The sequence below is a fragment of the Dendrobates tinctorius genome, unplaced genomic scaffold (genome assembly GCF_039654945.1).
Source record: "Dendrobates tinctorius isolate UK_male_01 unplaced genomic scaffold, ASM3965494v1 ptg000007l, whole genome shotgun sequence".
NCBI classification, from domain to species: domain Eukaryota; kingdom Metazoa; phylum Chordata; class Amphibia; order Anura; family Dendrobatidae; genus Dendrobates; species Dendrobates tinctorius.
The window spans coordinates 54,425,453-54,447,280 of NW_027361675.1; the positions used below are offsets into that span (position 1 = coordinate 54,425,453).

The 21,828-nt window shown below is 41.3% G+C and overlaps 1 protein-coding gene across 2 annotated transcripts in view; it reads right to left on the bottom strand.

Moving 5' to 3' along the window:
- The window catches only part of CASTOR2 (cytosolic arginine sensor for mTORC1 subunit 2), a 275,537-nt gene that overhangs the window by 51,934 nt on the left and 201,775 nt on the right, over positions 1-21,828 (bottom strand). The window lies entirely within an intron of this gene.

Genomic DNA, 21,828 nt, shown 5'->3' on the forward strand with positions numbered 1-21,828 from the left:
GGAGATCTGGTCTGGACTTGTACCATGAATGTTGGACATGTGAAGAGAGCCTGAGTAATACATTACATTGTCATTTTTTTTCAGCTAATTTAAATGGTCTCCAAGACCTCTTAAATGGGATTTATTATGAAACAGTTAAAGGAAACCTTTTATAAATTAGTGTTTGACATGTCGATTTCAAAGTTATATCACTTATGTGTGGCGATGGTGGGGTTTGGACATCCAAGGTATTTATTAAGCGTCGGGATACAGCAGTTATTACATGGCAGTTAGTCAGGACAGGAGTCAGGTAACCCTCACTCTGCTGTCCCTTTTAACCATGTGCTTTATTCCTATCCTCCTATGTTCTCTTGCAATCCACTTTCACCGACCAATCCCCCCTCCATCACAACTCATATACATCAGCTCCTCTCTCTTTCCTTCTCCCATGTACAGCTCCCATGCACTTCTCACCTTCTTAAAAAACCTCAGCCCATCTTGCCCAAACACACTGCACAAAAAATCTTCATACAATTCCAAAAACTACTTGCTCTTTATCTTCCTGCTCCTACTGATTTCAGGGGACATCTCCCCCAACCCCGGTCCACCATCCCCCAACCTCAACCCCCTACCCTACCTCACATCGAAACCTTAATAATCTTACTAATATTATTTGCACTCCTTCATCTCCTTCTTTCAATTGTGCCCTTTGGAATCCACGGTCTGTATGCAACAAGATTCCTTTCCTACACAATTACTTTCTGAAAAACTCTCTGAATCTGTTGGCCCTCACGGAAACCTGGATTCAGGATTCTGACACTGTCTCTCCTGCTGCCATTTCCCATGGTGGCTTACAATTCTCCCATTCCCCGAGACCGACAAACAGACCTGGTGGTGGAGTCGGCATACTCCTGTCCCCACAATGCACTTTCCAGGTCATCCCCCCAGTTCCATCACTCTCATTCCCTTCTTTTGAAGTCCACACCATCAGGCTCTTTCGTCCCCTCTCCCTCAGAGTAGCGGTCATATACCGGCCCCCAGGCTCACCCACCCACTTCCTGGACCATTTCTCTGCATGGCTGCCGCACTTCATGTCCTCAGAACTACCAACCCTTATCCTGGGAGACTTCAACATCCCCATTAACAGCCCCACTTCCACATCTGCATCCCAGCTTCTATCACTAACCACTTCTCTAGGCCTCTCTCAGCTCTCAACCTCTGAAACACACAAAGATGGTAACACCCTGGACCTGGTTTTCGCCCGGCTCTGCTCAATCTCCTACATAGATAACTCACCGCTTCCCCTCTCTGACCACAACATTCTCTCCTTTACACTCACAAATCCTCGCTCACCCCAGCACCCTCCTACCTACCATTCAGTCAGAAATCTACAAGCCATTAACCCTCATACACTTTCAGACTCCCTACACTCATCACTGTCCCCAATCTCTTCTTTGTCCTGTCCTGATCTGGCTGTACATCACTTCAATGACACTCTTAGAAGCACCCTTGACCAAGTAGCTCCCCTCACCCTCAGAACCTCCAAACACAGAGTGAAACAGCCCTGGCTCACATAGCAAACCCGATTTCTCCAGCGATGCTCTAGGTGTGCTGAACGCTTATGGAGGAAAACACGCACACCAGAAGACTTCATACACTTCAAATTTATGTTAAGGACATATAACTCTGCCCTTCACCTCGCCAAACAGACCTACTTCACCACCCTGATCTCCTCACTATCCAACAACCCCAAGAAACTTTTTGACACCTTTCACTCCCTCCTCAGGCCAAAAGCACAAGCCCCTATCACAGACATTTGCGCTGATGACCTTGCCTCCCACTTTATAGAGAAAATAGACAATATCCGTCAGGAAATCCGCTCCCAATCACCAAATTCAGTGACTCCCATCCCTCCCTGCATTCCCCCTGGCTCACTCTCCACATTCGATCCCATCACAGAAGAAGAAGTCTCCAGGCTCCTCTCCTCTTCTCGTCCGACTACATGCACAACCGACCCCATTCCCTCACATCTCCTCCAGTCTCTCTCCCCAGTCGTCACAACTCACCTAACTACAATCTTTAATCTCTCCCTCTCCTCTGGCATTTTCCCCTCCTCCTTCAAACACTCTATCATTACTCCATTACTAAAGAAACCCACCCTCGACCCATCCTGCACAAACAACTACAGACCAGTCTCCAATCTTCCCTTCATCTCTAAACTCTTGGAGCGCCTGATATACTCACGCCTTACCCGTTACCTCTCCACTCACTCCCTCCTAGACCCTTCACAGTCCGGTTTCCGCCCCCTACATTCGACAGAAACTACACTCATCAAAGTGACCAATGACCTTCTGACAGCAAAACGTAATGGTGACCACTCTCTGCTCATTCTTCTCGACCTTTCTGCAGCTTTCGACACTGTTGACCATCCTCTCCTACTCTCTAGGCTCCAGTCACTAGGCATTAAGGACACTGCTCTTTCTTGGTTCTCCTCCTATCTTTCCGACCGCTCCTTCAGTGTTCTGTTTTCTGGCTCCACTTCATCTCCTCTTCCTCTCACTGTTGGGGTACCTCAGGGCTCAGTCCTTGGCCCCCTTCTCTTCTCTCTCTATACGGCCCCAATTGGACAGACCATCAGCAGATTTGGCTTTCAGTACCATCTTTATGCTGATGACACACAACTGTACACATCATCCCCTGACCTTACCTCCGCTGTACTACAGAACGCCACTGACTGTCTGTCTGCAGTCTCCAACATCATGTCTGCTCTCTATCTGAAACTCAACCTCTCCAAAACTGAACTTCTTCTGCTCCCACCATCTACTAACCTCCCTAAATCTGACATTTCCCTCTCTGTGGGTGGCACCATAATAACACCCCGACAGCAGGCACGCTGTCTGGGTGTTATGTTCGACTCCGATCTCTCCTTCACCTCCCATATACAATCTCTTGCACGCTCATGCCGCTTACACCTAAAGAACATCTCTAGAATCCGCCCTTTTCTCACCATGGAAACAACAAAAACTCTCACTGTCGCCCTGATCCACTCCCGCCTGGACTACTGTAATGCTCTATTAATTGGCCTCCCTCTCACTCGACTCTCCCCTCTCCAGTCTATCCTTAATGCAGCAGCCAGGGTTGTCCATCTGGCTAATCGTTACTCAGACGCGTCCGCTCTTCGCCAGTCGTTACACTGGCTGCCAATTCATTACAGGGTACAATTCAAAGTACTTGTTCTCACCCACAAAGCTCTCCACAGTGCGGCACCCCCTCCCTCATTTCTGTCTATCGGCCTAACCGACCGCTGCGCTCTGCAAATGACTTTCGACTAACCTCTGCCCTAATCCGTACCTCCCACTCCCGACTCCAAGACTTCTCCCGTGCTGCGCCAATCCTCTGGAATGCTCTACCCCAAGATATTAGGATCATCCACAATTTGCATAGTTTTAGGCGCTCGCTCAAAACGCATTTGTTCAGAGCGGCCTATCACATTCAGTAATCAAAGTCATGTTATGTTTGTGTGTGTGTAGCCCATTCACTATCTCCATCTAACCCCCACCCCCTGAAGATGGCTGGACCGTCATTGTAAATACATCATTGTAAATACAAACCTATGCTTTGTATCTCCCCCACCTCATTGTAGATTGTAAGCTCCACAAGCAGGGTCGTCTTATTTCGCTTTAATTATTGTATTGTTAACGTTGTTACTTATGACTGTTGTGTTTGAAACTGTTCAACTGTAAAGCGCTGCGGAATATGTTGGCGCTATATAAATAAAGATTATTATTATTATTATTATTATTATTAGCTGTCGGCTCATACCACAGACTGATCACATTCTTTCAATTAATAGTCATGAGTGGGGACTTGTCAATGGCGAAAGATGGAGGTGAAATAAACAGATCATGAATATGCTGGACTCCTAATTCACAGCACATATACAGTCATGGCCAAAAGTTTTGAGAATGACACAAATATTAATTTTTACAAAGTCTACTGCTTCATTTTTTCTAATGGCAATTTGCATATACTCCAGAATGTTATAAAGAGTGATCAGCTTAACAGCAATTACTTGCAAAGTCAATATTTGCCTAGAAAATGAACTTTATCCCCCAAAACACACTTCAACATCACTGCAGCCTTGCCTTAAAAGGACCAGCTAACATCGTTTCAGTGATTGCTCCATTAACACAGGTGTGGGTGTTGATGAGGACAGGGCTGGAGATCAATCTGTCATGATTAAGTAAGAATGACACCACTGGACACTTTAAAAGGAGGCTGGTGCTTGGCATCATTGTTTCTCTTCTGTTAACCATGGTTATCTCTAAAGAAACACGTGCAGTCATCATTGCACTGCACAAAAATGGCCTAACAGGGAAGAGTATCGCAGCTAGAAAGATTGCACCTCAGTCAACAATCTATCGCATCATCAAGAACTTCAAGGAGAGAGGTTCGCTTGTTGCCAAAAAGGCTCCAGGGCGCCCAAGAAAGACCAGCAAGCGCCAGGACCGTCTCTTAAAAGTGTTTCAGCTGCGGGATCGGGCTACCAGCAGTGCAGAGCTTGCTCAGGAATGGCAGCAGGCAGGTGTGAGTGCATCTGCACGCGCTGTGAGGCGGAGACTCTTGGAGCAAGGCCTGGTCTCAAGGAAGGCAGCAAAGAAGCCACTTCTCTCCAGGAAAAACATCATGGACAGACTGATATTCTGCAAGAGGTACAGGGTGTGGACTGCTGAGGACTGGGGTAAAGTCATTTTCTCTGATGAATCCCCTTTTCGATTGTTTGGGACATCTGGAAAACGGCTTATTCGGAGAAGACCAGGTGAGCGCTACCACCAGTCTTGTCTCATGCCAACTGTCAAGCATCCTGAAACCATTCATGTGTGGTGTTGCTTCTCAGCCAAGGGAATGGGCTCTCTCTGTCTTGCCTAATGGTACCAGAATGTCCTCCAAGAGCAACTTCTCCCAACCGTCCAAGAGCAGTTTGGCGATCAACAATGCCTTTTTCAGCATGATGGAGCACCTTGCCATAAAGCAAAGGTGATAACTAAATGGCTCAGGGAACAAAACAGAGATTTTGGGACCATGGCCTGGAAACTCCCCAGATCTTAATCCCATTGAGAACTTGTGGTCAATCATCAAGAGACGGGTGGACAAACAAAAACCTTCAAATTCAGACAAAATAAAAGCATTGATTTTGCAAGAATGGACTGCTATCAGTCAGGATTTGATCCAGAAGTTGATTGAGAGCATGCCAGGGAGAATTGCTGAGGTCCTGAAGAAGAAGGGTCAACACTGCAAATATTGACTTGCTGCATTAACTCATTCTGTCAATATAACCTTTTGCTACTCATAATATGATTGCAATTATATTTCTGTATGTGATAAAAACATCTGACAAACACACATAAAAACCAGAGGCCAGCAGATCATGTGAAAATATATTTGAGTCATTCTCAAAACTTTTGGCCATGACTGTACTGTAGATAAAAAAAATAAATGTTTTAAAACTACACCAAAACACAAATTATATACCACTGAAACCATGTGTCAATACTACTTCATGGCACCCTAAGGCTGGGTTCACACTTGCATACCGGGGCTCTGCGGATGGCTGCATACTTCCTCCCTGAAGCTCTGCCCACATACGCACTTCTGTTAAGGTCCGCCTACTTCTGCATGCATCCTGCGTACCTATCTTTAACATTGGGTAAGCAGGAAATGCGTATGTATGCGGATGCGTCGTTTTGACACGCCCATGGACCACGTGGGAACGCAGCTGTCCGCAGAGCCCCCGAAAGCTAATGTGAACTTAGCCTTAGAGAGTGCAGAGTAAAGCCCCCATACACATCCGACTAAGGTTGGCCGAACCTGCCGATATTGACAAGTTCGGCCAACACTCTAGTGTATGAGGTGCTGGCCAAATTATCTTTGTGAGATATGTTAATCAGACATGTTCAATTTCAGACTGCCGATTGCTTTGTTCTCCGTTGACCGACTTGTCAGTTGATCGATTTCTCAGAGAACACAGGAGACTTCAGCCAAGCTTGCGCTCCGGTATATGGGAGAGAAGACCGGAATGGCTGTCGGCTTTACGACCGGGATGGCTGTCAGCTGAACGATCAGCTGACAGCCATCTAATGTTTAGGTCTGTTTAAGGATCAGGCAGTTTTTGATTCCAGAACCATACCATTTTTTTTGTCTTGATATTCTAGATTGCAAAACTTTTTTATGTTTACATCTATCAGCAAGCCTTAATAAGGCCTTTTTTGTAAGACTAGTTCTTTTTATGTCTACACGTTATGCAAATATTTCATAGAAACCCTGATTCTTCAAAAAATAATTCCTGCATTTCCAGTTATATTGACTTTTTCTGTATCCATACTTACATGAGCAGCTCTACAGAAAACATTATTTTTTTCTAAGTACTGTATGTCCAATAAAATAAATGGTCCTCCAAAACTTGTAATTTAAAATATACATATCGACCTTTAAGCACAAAGCTTTTCAGTACACTTATTTCAGTAAATGGTGTACACCACATCCCACTTGTTATTGTCTTTCCAGAGCAAATGATCTAGTTGCTAGGTGGATATGTCCACTTTTAGTCCGGGCGTAGGAGTCAGCACTGACATCTGGATGAAGTGGGATGACATGACAACAGAGAGGACTAATTTAATGGAAGTGTAATGTGTTATCTGTCCTCTACCGTTACAAAATTTTTATTTATATACAGCTCTGGCAAAAATTAAGAGACCACTGCAAAAATTTCAGTTTGTCTGATTTTTCTCTTTATAGGTATATTTTTGAGTAAAATATAAATTGCTCTTTTATTCTATAAACTACTGACAACACATCTCTGAAATTCCAAGCAATAAATTCTGTATTTATTTTCAGAAAATGAGAAATGGTCAAAAGAACAAAAAATGCAGCGCTTGCAGACCTCAAATAATGCAAAGAAAGCAAGTTCATAATCATTTAAAAACAACAATACTAATGTTTTAACTCAGGAAGAGTTCAGAAATCAATATTTTGTGGAATAACCATGATTTTAAATCACAGCTTTCATGCGTCTTGGCATGCTTTCCACCAGTCTTCCACACTGCTTTTGGGTGACTTTATGCCACTCCTGGTACAAAAATTTAAGCAGTTCTTCTTTGTTTGATGACTTATGACTATCCATCTTCCTCTTGATTACATTCCAGAGGTTTTCAATAGGGTTCGGGTCTTGAGATTGGGCTGGCCAGACCATCATCCACACATTGATTGACCTAGCTGTGTGGCATGGCGCATTGTACTGCTGGAAAAACCAGTCCTCAGAGTTGGGGAACATTGCCTGAGAAGAAGGAATCAACTGTTTTTCCAGGATAACTTTGTATAAGGCATGATTCATACGTCCTTCGCAAACAATAACCTGTCCAATTCCAGCATTGCTGAAGCATCCCCAGATCATCACCGATCTTTCACCAAATTTCACAGTGGGTGCAAGACACTGTGGCTTGTACGCCTCTCCAGGTCTCCGACTAACCATTAGACGACCAGGTGTTGGACAAAGCTAACAATTAGACTCATCAGAGAAGATTACCTTACTCCAGTCCTCTACGGTCCAATCCTTATGGTCTTTGGCAAACTTCAGCCTGGCTCTTTTTTGCTTCTCATCGATGAAAGGCTTTTTTCTAGCTTTACATGACTTCAGCCCTGCCTCTAGGAGCTTGATATGAACTGTTCTTGCTGTGCACTTCACCCCAGCTGCCATTTGCCATTCCTTTTGAAGGTCACTTGATGTCATCTTGCGGTTGCTGAGTGACATTCGAATAAGATCACAGTCATCCCGGTCAGTGAAGTCGTTTTAGCCCTCTGTCGGTCTGTAGCCTTGTTGTCCCTAATGTCTACTGATTGACCTTGTTGTAATAGACTGCTCTCTTAGAAATTTTAATGATGGAGGCAACATGATGCTCTCTATATCCTTCTGCTAGTAAAGCCAGAATTGAGCCCTTCTTTTCCTCACCCAAGACTTTTCTTTTCAACTCCTTTGGCATGGTTAAAAATTATTTTTTCATTCCTATTACTTTTGGGATATTACTAGCACTTGTTTTGCCATCCAGCTTGTCCTATTGCAAGAGGATTGTGAACACCACAGCAGGGTTTTTCATACTTTCCTTCGTTAAATAAGATTTAGTTCTGGTGAATACCTAATCAGAAGCACATTAAGAAGAAAGAGGTGTACTCTGGTTGGAATTCAACTGACACTGGAATGGAATGGCTGTCAGACATGTAGAGAAGCTGATTTTTATATAACTGTGCAGTGGTCTCGTTAAAAAAAAATAAATTATATAATATATATATATATATATATATATATATATATATATATATATATATATATATATATATATACACACACACACACACACACACACACACACACACACAAACGTACTGGTATAATATAAATAATATTCTGTCCTAATTTTCTGAGATAACACTATCCTTAACGTTATTGTTTCACTAATTTAAAATTCTCTTCTTGCTGTCCTGATCGTCATCAACTAGAAACATTAATGTTTACATCTCTAGGCAGAAAACTAATCCTGATCACAAAACTGCAGGGTTCCTTCCTTTCCAGAGACAACCGTGCACCTGTGTAATGGGGACTTTATCAGCATAGATTTCAAAATTGAGGATAAACCAAATTTTCCTTTCACGGACATTAAAGGTCTTGAAGTTGATGACTAATTTGAATAAAAGTTCTTCGCTGTATAATGAAATGTTATGCAACTTTATTTACAGAATCCCTTCTTAATGTACAAAATTCCAAATGAATACAGTATATCTGAAGCAGTTCATGATAATAAAGAATTGTCCTATAAAGAAAGACACATGTCCATATTTTCTGTTAGGAAGTCACAGAGCCAGGGTCTATACTAGGAACGCCATGACACTAACCATGTAGATGTAGCTCATGCAGGTAAATTCAGCAGTAATGAGTTGGGATAAGGGGATCTAAACCTGCATGTATAAGCCAAGTCACATGGCAACTTTACTCTGAAAGCAACGGACTGTGATGAGACAACCCATTTAGACTAGCCAAGATGGAAACCGCTACCACTGTGTTCCTATGTGACATATGAGAAATCTCAGTATATATGACATATATAGGATAAATGTACAAGACTAAGGACAGCTGCACACAAGACTAAATTGTATAACATGCAGTTTTTGCTGCAGATTTCATGCATGAACCATTAAAAGGGGGAAATATGCTGTGAAAAATTATCAAAGTTGACCTGCTGTGTTGATTGTAATAGCAGCAAGTCAATTTCCATAAGGAAAATTTTAGCAGAATGGGGTTATGATTTGTAATTTCTTGCCCGCTACTGTATTCCACTGTGGATTTTACCTCCACTAATACACAGGTAGAATCCTCAGCAAATCCATCCCATGAAGATTAACCTTTAAATTAGATGCAGAATAAATGATTTAGTAAATGAGAAAAAAATCTTCTTGCATGAATCAGTCTGACCTCTACAACGACTCGGTATTGTACTCTGAAGGGCTGAACCCAGGAGAGAACAGTCACCTATAACGTTTAGAGGTTGTCAAGTAGCTTTGTGGCCATGTACTACGTCACTAGCGTTATTGCATTTCCCTTTTTTTAGGCATACTCAATTCATGTCATTATAACAAGGTTGGAAGCAAAGGATCAGATAAAAAAGTTTACAAGAACAAAGAAAATGGAGGTCTCCACTCATGCAAAACATATGAAAAAAGCAACAGAAGTAGTGTGACTGGTCAACCTGTAAAAGCGGCAAATTAGTTGCACGAATGTAAGGCTGCAGTGTCCCTTGAAATAGTGTCACACTCTTTGACCCACAATTATTATTTTAGGGAACCGGTCACCTTAAAAAAGCCATTTATCAGCAGATTTATGCTATATTTGAAGTTTCCCTTTACTGTGGTATATGGCCAATGAGCTTGGGGTTTTTCTTTAAGAATATACCACTTACTAAATTTGAGGCATCAACCTCAGTGTAGAATTATTCTTGAATGGCATAGCACCAAATATCAGTGATGTAAAAATGCCATTAATGAGGACCTGTCAGCATGTCAAAAGGGGCCAAATTTTGCTCTTATTTTATTCTGCTGCTACCCTGAGTGTTTTTTTTTAATTTACCATACAGTTCAAGAGATATCAATTTTTTTATTTAGTGCATTTTTTTTTATGATCTTTAACAAGTTGGCTCATAGGCTAATGATGAAGAGCATCCTAAGTATACGCCTCTAGAGAATCCTGCCTGCCATGTCCCCTTGGTAAATACCAGAAAAATTAGTCGTAAAACAAAAAAGCCCTTCTCTCTGGAACTGGAACTAATGAACAAACAATGGAATTCTCAGGAGAGCAGTGAAAATAAAATCAGAGGAAAAACTGGCCTATTTTGACCTGGCGATAGGTCCTATTTAATTAAGGGTTTGTCTTATGAAAGTCCTGAAGCACACAAAGAAAAAAAACTCAGTGGTTGATACCTTTTAATGACTAACTGAAAAGGTCTCTTCATCAGGCATTGACTAATACAAAATCTGAAGAGTCACATATTTAGGCACAACACAGCACAGAAAGAAATGCTAAAATAGATAAGACAAGTGACGTGAAGCAGAATTATCATTATGGGATAGGGATAGACAAATATTGGACCAGTTCATAGATATGGAGTGGAAGTTTTATTGTCCTCTGGAGTCTGGTTCTGTGTTGTGATGCCCCACAAGGTCTTAGGAGCAAATTCCTTAATTGATGTAAAAAGACATAAATCCATGCAACACATTCATTCCAGCATTGAGAGTGTCAAGGGTCGTCATGAGCTTGTACTCCCAAACTTTTCTGTCTCTCTGAGATGTGAAGTTACCTTTCAATACCATACAGGAAAGATATATATATTTGTACCGTGTTAGCCATTAAAAGGTATCAACCACTGAGGACTCTCAATTCTAAATATTCTTCTTTCAATACCAATAATTTCATGTGTATGGTCCTGTGATCAGGCATACAAAAATGTTTTGCCACAGGTAGATCCATTCTTTTTTCTCTTATTGTGTGGCGGTGCGAATTCATCCTTGTTCTCGGTTTTTGCCCAGTATTTACACAATAAATATGACAGGACAGTACTTTTAAAGGGAACCTGTCGCTTGATTCATGCTGTCTAAACCACAGGCAGCATGAATAAAAGTCTAGCTGTACAATTTTGAAGATTCAGCTGTGGACCATAGATTGACTTTTCCCAGTGCCACTCCAGGTAATTGACAAGTTTCTTCTGTGAGACCTGTCAATCTCCTCAAACATCGCTGGGAGAAGCCAGACATGGGTGTCACCAGACTAGTCTCATCTCTGCCTATGGTCAATGGCCAGGTCTTGAAACTCTATTTTAGCTGAAACTCCATAGCGATTCACAGAAAAATACACCTGGCTGCAATCGTGCAATTGGGCTTTGATTCATGCTGGATGTAGTTTGGGCAGAATGAATCAAGCGACAGGTTCCCTTTAACAGACTTTCCAAGTAAAGGAACACTCATGACAATAAGGATGTCTGTTTTATGCTTAGCACAGGGCCTGACAGGGGTAAGTACATGACAAAGGGCTTCAATAGGTACCACTGAAGGATTCCCCATTTTATACTACCCCATCCCCTCCTTCCCTGTACCAAGGAAACCTCAATGTATCAGTTTGTTTCTTGAATTTTCTTTTAATGGTATAAGTATGAGTCATGTTTGCATTTAGTAAAGTGGAAACATCCCAAATTATAGAAAATCTAGATACCATAGAAGCCCACATGTTAGTGCCTAATACTCTTTATTGACCCTTTGCTACAGTCCCTACTCACAATTACAGTTTATTTAGTATATTTTTTATCTTACAGCCTTGTGTAACACTTGCCGCTGCCAGCGCCATGATTTTCACAAACTGTCTTGCTATATTGCTTTCCTGCAGAGAATCCCTGGGCTTACAAGGATCAATACATGTACAAGATATCTTACAGGGCAGACAATGTGCTGTGACACTGTCAGACACCACTTCAGGACTTCACCTAAACATTTCCAAGACCTTTTCTGAAAGTCACCAGACTATATATTAGGACAGTGATGGCTCACTAGCTTGAGGTAAAGTTCAGCTGATACATTGCTACAGAACTTCTGGCAATTTTACGCTTCATCCCTCTCTCTGTCATCGGTGAAAAGACCTCCTTGGCAAGTAGACCCATTATTTAGAACACATGAAGTCTCTAATTTTGCCCTGTGCATTTATTTCCATCAGTTGAGTCACGTTATTCACCCTAGGCCCGGAAGCGGATTTCCCTCTGGATCCAAAACATGATGTAAAATCCAACACAATTATTAGATTAAGGCAGATGAATTAAAGGTGTCTTTATGAAAGGAGTGAGAGCACATCTGAAGAATTACACTGTGCCAAAATCGGACTGAAATTAAAACCTATAATCATGGGCAAAATCTATTGGTACCTTAAACCCAGCTGTTCCCTTGGGAAATTGGTGTCACTAATTAAAGCGAGTTACAACTTCTATTGAGTCCAGTTTCACAGATCAGTTTTTGGTACATGTGCTATCTGCTATTTTGGCAGATAATTTATGGTCCTGTTACAATGAATGGGCCTTTTCTCATGTCCTTTTTTCGTGGACTGATGGTCTGCCACAAAAAACCTGAGACATGTTCTAATATGATCCGTGTTGCAGATCAAACTCGCTAATGCTCGTCATTGGCCCCATGAAAACAGACAGCATAGACGTCATTCGTATGTTGATCTAAAATTATAATTAACTCACCCAAAATAATATTATACTAATAAATAAAACAATTAAAAAAACATATGCATAAATATAATTTCCTTAACTACAATTACATACACAAAAACTGAAGAAAACAGAACTAAAAACACTCCCATTAAAACCTTACAAAACGGAAAAGGCAGTATGGTCAACAATATATGACAATATGGCAACAAGATTAATGAAAAAATATATCTGTAATTAATCAAAGAAAGTGGTGGGGGGTTCTATAGGGCCTACACAAACATAGAATCAAACATGATAATAATCAGGGAATCAAAAAATTATTGTAAACAGGAATATCATGATTACGATTATAAAAGCTTTAATTTCATGCCGCAGGCGGCCCTTGCGTAGACTTATCTTGCAATGGGCTTCAGTAAAATGGAGCAGGCGCAGATTGCCCTCTGGAGATTTTCAGTAAAATGGCGCCAGTGGGGGAGCATGCCCAGACTGAAATCTCGGATCGTCATTGAGTCGAGATCTTAATTTGCGAAACGCCAGCACTGGTGCGATTTTCCTGGAGTTCATTCTGCGCAAGAGTCTAGAACAGTGCAGGTGGGAAATTTAAATAAGGGAGAGGATAAAGACACCAGAGGCAGCGGAAGGGCTGTGGCAGAGCTGAAGACCCTACCCACAGTTCCACCCAAAACATCTAATCATCATTTTAAAACAACCAGGATTTGGATTTCTTCACTAACAGTATAACAGCACCATTGTGGGCATACCTTTAGGTTAATATGCATAACCCTTATGATAGGTTCTCTTTAAATGAAACTGATCAAAATAAGCTAATATTTACAATAAATAACAATTGATATCAGAAAGACGACTCAACCAGAGCTTCTAATAAAGTGCCATATTACAATAGCACCAACACCCATCAGCACTCGTCATCATCAAAGCACCATTTAGTAAACCACACTGCCCAGTACCCCGATGCACATTTCGTCTGTTAGCTTTGTTGGTTCATATGCTGTCTGTATTTTAACATTTATTAAGTAGTAGGAGCTAAGATTATTTTGTGCGTGCAAGAGAGAACAATGGATGAAGTAAGGATTGTGAAAACTGACATATGGATCATAAATGTGTTCAGCACACTGAAAAAAAAACAGTCCATATTTTAAATTTGAGAAAAAAGAAGGATGTGTGAAATCGACCTTAGACATAGTCGTCTATCTTTATGTATTGTCCTCTCGGTGTTCTCAATAGTTAAGATATTATAAAGTGGTTTCTCACACAAAATACATCACTGCTTAAGTTAAAAGTTAAGCTTCCTTCAGAAAGCTAAAGGTGAAACGTGCGTCGGAGTTCTGGATCATCTTCCCTTTGGTCAGCTACTCTTTAGACATATGGTATGTTTGCATCTGACAGCTTAATTCTATTGTTTGCACTTTATACCACTGTGGTATATTACATATATATTGTCCTATGCATAGCTACTTTCTTTAAATAATGAATATTTCTGTATTTTTTACCATGTATTTGACCCTCATCTATATGATAATTTTTTCCATATTTTTCCTCAGCATGACCTTGCTCATTTTTATATACCGTAGTTTTTTTTGTCATTTTTTTGTATGTTATAAATAAATTGATATTTCTATTGGGTTATGTGTTTTCTGTAGGTCACTGTTTAATTATCACACATTATGTAATCTTTATACAATTTATTCAGTTTCTTCTAAATTTTCTCTCAGAGAGCATAATGCTCCCCTGCCTCTTGGCTTACTGTTTGCCAGGGAAAGTGTGCTCCGGAAGATTGACTGTATGGACCGGCAGCATAAGTGAGTTGTGCTCTCTCTGATACTGCAGTAACGCAGATTTTTATGGATACATTTCTACCATAGACCTAGAAAACTGTATTTGCTCATGTACTTTTTTTTTAGTGTAGATGTATGAAAACGGATCTCACACTGATGTACAAAATAAAAAAATGACTCACAGATGGCCCACGGATGAAAGGAAGAAAAAAAAATTGTCAAAGTTTTCTGGATCAAAACGCCAATAATTTCTCATATGCTTTTCTGCAGGGCCCCTTAGCTCCTAGATGGAATTGACATAAGTGATAAGCACTTAATCCCTATGAAGATACCATTTCACACAAAGGTCTAAAGTTAATATATTAGGTTATGACTAAAGCCCCCGTCACACAAAGCGATCTCACTAGCGAGATCGCTGCTGAGTCACAAGTTTTGTGACGCAACAGCGATCTCGTCAGCGAGATCGCTGTGTGTGACAGCTATCAGTGACCGGCCCCCCTGCCGGGTATCGCTGATCGTTCATGAAATGTCAGGACTTTTTTTGGGTCGTTGGTCTCCCGCTGGCTAGCACGCATCGCTACGTGTGTCAGGTGAGAGAGCAACGACCAGCGCACTGGTAACCAAGGTAAATGTCGGGTTTCTAAGCAGCGCGCGGTGCTTATTAACCCGATGTGTACCTTAGTTACTAGCGCGCTGATGCAGGGAGCTGGTAACCAAGGTACACATCGGGTTTCTAAGTGAAGCGCGCCTCTTAGAAACCTGATGTGTACCTTAGTTACCAGCTCCCTGCATCAGCGCGCTGGTAACTAACGTACACAGCGACGCGCGCGCTCGGCGTCGCTGGTGCTGATCGCTGGTGAAGCTGTCTGTTTGACAGCTCACCAGCGATCATGTAGCGACACACCAGCAATCCTGACAAGTTGATATCGTTGTCGGGATCGCTGGTGAGTCGCTATGTGTGACGGGGCCCTAAGCGACATTACACCAGACACACTCAACTTTCCAGGAGGAGGTGCAGCATTCTTTAGAAACAATGAAGCTTTAACACTGAAATCAAGCTGATGTGATAAGATATCCATGAATTACATGGGCAAACAAAGCACCATGCTGATAAGATGAACATGGAGGACATTCCACATACTTTGTATCAGGGGTGGGCAAACAAAAGTTTACTGTTTAAGTCCAATTATTTATTCTGTTTCATAAAACATAGTAAGATACAATATTATCCCTCAGACCATTAAATAATGGCATATAGATGCTATTGTCCATAGCTTTATGAATTTAGTTCTTGTAATTAACACAAACAGAGAATATTGTATAAAGAGTAACTAGTACATAGTAGGTCTGAGGAATTTGGAAATTTATCAAAAAACTAATTTTGTTTTACTGAGTAAGTTTCCCCCACGTTTTGAAGAAAGTGACACATAGGGTCATTTCTGAACTCATTCCCTCGCCAAATGAAAGGCAAGTGCCTGGAATGCTTAGCGCTAGAGGTTAGCCCACAAGTTTCACTGGTTTGCCTACTGTATTAAGATACAGGGCAAATGAAAACGGAATCATTGCTGAGGGTGAATGAAAGCCTAAGAATGAATCTGATCTTACAGGGTCTTATAGGGTGCTATTTAGCTTTCTAAGAAGCATCAGTGGGCATCAGTGTGAAACGATCTAGCTCGGGGCTTCTCGACCTTTTTAAAGGGAATCTGTCAGTTGATTTGTGCTACTAAAACCACGGGCAGCAAGAATCAGAGCCTGGCTGCATAATTCAAAGCAAACAGTTTAAAAAACTCGGTCCAGCGACTACAGGTAGAGCCACAGGTAGAGACAAGACTAGCCGGTGGTACCACTGCTGCCTTCTTCTCTGACCACTTTAGTTGATTGACAGGTAGAGCGGTGCTAGGTGAAGCCGTCTGGGGCTGCGATGAAATAGCCTGGTTTCTGTCTGTTGTCCCCAACGCTCTAGCATTTCAGATAAAGACATACCTAGCTGGAATCAGCTGCCTGTTCTATGTGCAGCAGAATATGATGGACAGATTCCCTTCAAGCTAAGTACCCTGTGCTATATTAGGGTAATGCCACTACCATGACAATATGTTGCTTCAATATATAAGTTGATAAATATGGGTACAACCTGCAACAGTGCTTCCCAGTCTTAGTACCACAGGGAAACTTCAAAAAAATATCAAGACTATTGTGGGACCTCTAATGCTACTACCTAAACCATTTCAGGTGACTACCTAGTGAAGGTTGCGAGAATGTCAAAGGTGTTTAAAGCTGTCATCAGAGTAAAAATAGTTCTTTGAGGAATTTAAGGTTAAACACATGTTCCTATTTGTTTCACACGTGTTTCTTCATTTCTTATTTCCATATGTGTATGTACCTTTGTTGTTTTGCTGCCTCCACTCTGAATCTACAATGTGCACATTTCAACAAGAACCAGGAAAACCAATGCATGAACAGGTGTGTACAAACTTTGACTGATACTTTATAACCTATCATGTTGAGCCAGAGGAAGGCAAATCCCAATGAGACAGGAACCAATTGCCCCATGTTAGGGGAATATTTGCTTCCCGACTCCACATGACAGTTCTAGTTCTGCTGCTCAACATCTCATCTGCAGAATCTAGTATCCATAACTTGTAATATTATGCCCTAAGAAAGTCATCCACGTCCTCCATGAAATTGTTTAATGAATCGACCATTATGGTATGTTCTGGTAGGGTTCCATAACCTCACCGCTCGCCCATTAAGAAATCGCTGTACGTTAGCTTAAGGTTAAGGATGATTTTCTGCAAAAATGGAGGGACCGATAACTAAATAAAATGTATGATTTTTATAGGTACCAAGAACCCAAGAAAGCTATATGGTTAGTTTGAACGGACAGACTTTCTATTAGATGGGACTCCTTCCCATCTTTCCATGCTAATTTCGCAGCTATGTTTTCCTAAAGAAGCAGTTGGCACTTGCCTTCCATTCATGTGTGTCATTTGTCAAACCGCTAATGACCATGTTTTGATGGTGATGTAGAAAACCGGATAAACCAGTTGCCCACATGTTCACTGCCTTGAATGGATTATTCCCGTGCTGAGTATATTTGTAATCCAGGAAATAAAACAGTATCCAGAGCTCAGAAGTAACAAAAAAAAACATGTTTTTATTGGGCGATACAATAATAGATTATATTGTTCTTGTACTTGTATATACTCCACTTTTGCTTTTCTACAAAGTGATCTACATTCCTTTACAAAACAGCTCTATTTGAATAAATGGGGCAGTGTTGTCATTCACTGCACAGTGGGCAGCCAGGAATATTGCTGTGCACAGAAAAGTTGTGAATAAAGTTCTAAGCATGCTGCGATTGTCAGCGTACTACGACCGTAGTACGCCAATGCAAGTCTATTGGTGCGCAAAAAATACGGATTACACACGGACCACACATGTGACTTGCGAGAAATACGCACCAGGTGTCTTTTAGCAAAGCCGGCAATTCAGTGCACTATACAGTAAACTCACACTGACAGTTTTAATAAAGAAACGAAAGAGTAGATATATACACATAGAATACATATATATATATATATATATATATATATATATGCATTCTATGTGTCTATATCTATTCTTTGGTTTGTGTTAGAAACCCTGTCATAGGGCTCCATTATATGTCCATTTTGCAAGCCTGCGAGAAAATCTCGCCATACGGATTCCATACGGATGCTTACATGTGCAAAATACGCGACCACACCTTGATTGCGGATGACATACAGAGCACTGTTTAGGGGCCATTCATCCGTATTACGCATGTAAAATACTGACCGTATTTTGCGTCGGTTAGTGTGACCCCGGCCTTATAGTTCAGCTGACATGTGCCCGGAAAGGTGCCAGCTCAGCGCCGGTGCCCGCACCAAACATGGGGAGTCTGACTTGGGTGTATTATTATAATCAACCTTGGAAAAGGTATTTAAAGCTTGGACAAAGTCACCCGCCAGCCTTGATATTTATTTTAAAAATGTCTACAGCTGAGGACATTTTTCCTTATTATGAAATATAACAATGAATCTTTCCATATGGAAACAAACTTAAAGGGGTTGTCCCACTAACAAAATACATTATTAATAGATCTTAGAATAAAATATTGGAATACTATAAATGCTATATAAGAGCAGGAAAAAGCTTATGGCCCAATGGCCTGATTTAAATATGTAATAACAGAAGATAAAAAAACCTTGAATACAAATAAATTATAGTGCCAGCAATAGTGCCCCCAGATACAATATGATACCCCAGTGAATTCCTCAACATTATCCCTCCACACAAACGGTATGATGATCTTCTGTATCCCTCTCCTTACCCCAGCAAAGTATGGTGACCCCAAAGTATGATCTCCCCACTGTAACTCTCACACAACCCTCCACATATTATAATGGACCCCCACATAGTCCTCCATACAGTATAATGGATCCCATATAATGCTCCATACAATGGGAACGGAAAGTATTCAGACTCCTTTAAATTTTTCCGCTTTGTTTCATTTCAGTCATTTGGTAAATTCAAAAAAGTTCATTTTCTTCTCATTAAGGTATACTCTGCACCCTATCTTGACTGAATAAAAGACATAAATGTAGAAATTTTTTGCAAATGTATTAAAAAGGATTAACTGAAATATCTCATGGTCATAAGTATTCAGACACATTTTTAAGTCAAATGCTGTCCATTTCCTTGTGATCCTCCTTGAGGTTCTACTTCTTCATTGGAGTCCAGCTGTGTTTAATTAAACTGATAGGACTTGATTTGTAAAGGCACACACCTGTCTAAAGACCTCACAGCTCACAGTGCATGTCAGACCAAATGAGAATCATGAGGCCAAAGGAACTGGCCAAGGAGCTCATAGACAGAACTGTGGCAAGGCACAGATCTGGCCAAGGTTGCAACAGAATTTCTGCAGTACTCAAGGTTCCTAAGAGCACAGTGTCCTCCATAATCCTTAAATGGAAGAAGTTTAGGACAACCAGAAGTCTTTCTAGACCTGACTGTCTAGCCAAACTGAGCAATCATGGGAGAAGACCCTTGGTGAGAAAGGTAAAGAAGAAACCCAAGATCACTGTGGCTGAGCGCCACAGATGCAGTATGGAGATGGGAGCAAGTTCCACAAAGTCAACTATCACTGCAGCCCTCCACCAATCGGGCCCTTATGTCAGAGTGGCCTGACGGAAGCCTCTCCTCAGTGCCAGACATATGAAAGCCCTCATAGACTTTCTAAAAACACCTGAAGGACTCCCAGACTATGAGAAATAAGATTCTATGGTCTGATAAGATGAAGATAGAACTTTTTGGTGATAATTCTAAGCGGTATGTGTGGAGAAAACCAGGCACTGGTCATCACCTGCCCAATACAATCCCAACAGTGAGACATGGTGGTGGCAGCATCATGCTATGGGGGTGTTTTCAGCTGCAGGGACAGGACGACTGGTTACAATTAAAGGAAACATGAATGCGAACAAGTACAGAGATATCCTGGATGAAAACCTCGTCCAGAGTGCTCTGGACCTCAAACTTGGCCGAAGGTTCACCTTCCAAAAACACAATAACCCTAAAGCTAAAATAAAGGAGTGGCCTCAGAACAACTCAGTGACCATTCTTGACTGGCCCACACAGAGCCTTGACCTAAACCCAATTGAGCATCTCTGGAGAGACGTGAAAATGGCTGTCCACCAACTTTCATCATCCAACCTGATGGAACTGGAAAGCATGTGCAAGGAAGAATGGCATAGGATCCCCAAATCCAGGTATGAAAAACTTGCTGCATTGTTCACAAGAAGACTCATGGCTGTATTAGCTCAAAAGGGTGCTTCTACTCAATACTGAGAAAACGGTCTGAATACTTGTGACCCTGTGATATTTCAGTTTGTCTTTTTTAATAAATTTGCAAAAATTTCTAAATTTCTGTTTTTTTTTTATCAAGATGTGGTGCAGAGTGTACATTAATGAGAAAAAAATGAACTTTTTTGAATTTACCAAATGGCTGCAATGAAACAGTGAAACATTTAAAGGGCTCTGAATACTTTCCATACCCATTGTACATTATAATGGGCCCCACATATAGCTCCATACATTTTAATGGGCCACACATAGTGCTCCATACAGTATAATGGACCCCACATGGTGCTCCATACAGTATAATGGGCCCCACAGAGTGATTCATACAGTATATTGGGCCCCACAGTGTTACATACAGTTTAATGGGCCCCACATAGTTCTCAATACAGTATAATGGGCCCCACATAGTTCTCAATACAGTATAATGGGCTCCACATAATGCTCCATACAGTAAAATAGGGTTCACACAGTGCTCCATAGTATAATGGGCCCCACATATTACTCCATACAGTATTTTGGCACTACATAGTGCTCCATACAGTATAGTGGAGCCCACATAGTCCTCCGTATAATATAATGGGACCCACATAGTGCTCCATACAGTATAATGGGCATGACATAGGTCTGCATACAATCTAATGGGCCCTACATAGTGCTCCACAGTATAATGGGACCTACATAATGCTCCATATAGTATAATGGCCCAACATAGTGCTCCATACAGTATAAAAGGGCCCTGCATTGTCCTCTATACAGAATGGGCCCCACATTAAAATAAATACTCACTTCTCCCCGGTCCCCCCACAGCCAAATACTCACCCTGCGGGGGCCAGAGTTTGACATATGTGTTCTACTGCATCAGACTTGCCAAACTTTACAACTTTTTTTATACGCATTAATGAGAGTCTATTTATGTGCCAAACTATGTGCCATAAGTTTGTCCTGCTTTATAGGTAAAAATCGTCTTCAGAGAGGAAGAGGACTAGAACTCCAGTGCCAACTATTGGATGTAGCAATCCTAAACGTCAATGTTTTAAATGAGCCTTGCCACAGAACTTAGGATAAAAAGCCAAACCAAACACGTGTTTTGGGGTGTTTGTCCCTCATCAGTGCAAAGCAGGAGGTATGATTTGGCTAGAAAATAGGCCTCTGTCATGGGACATAGTCAAATTAGTCATTCTAATGGAGTGTCTGGTTTGGCCTTTTATCCTAAGTGATGTGACAAAGGTTGTTAAAAGGGTCAATATTGACTTTTAGGATTGCGACCTCTAATAGGTGGAGCTAGAGCTCACTGAGCTCTAGTCCTCTCTGAAGACGCTATTTGCATATTTACTTCCCAGAGAAGAATTACATGGCCTATAAGTCTCCTTACAACAGCA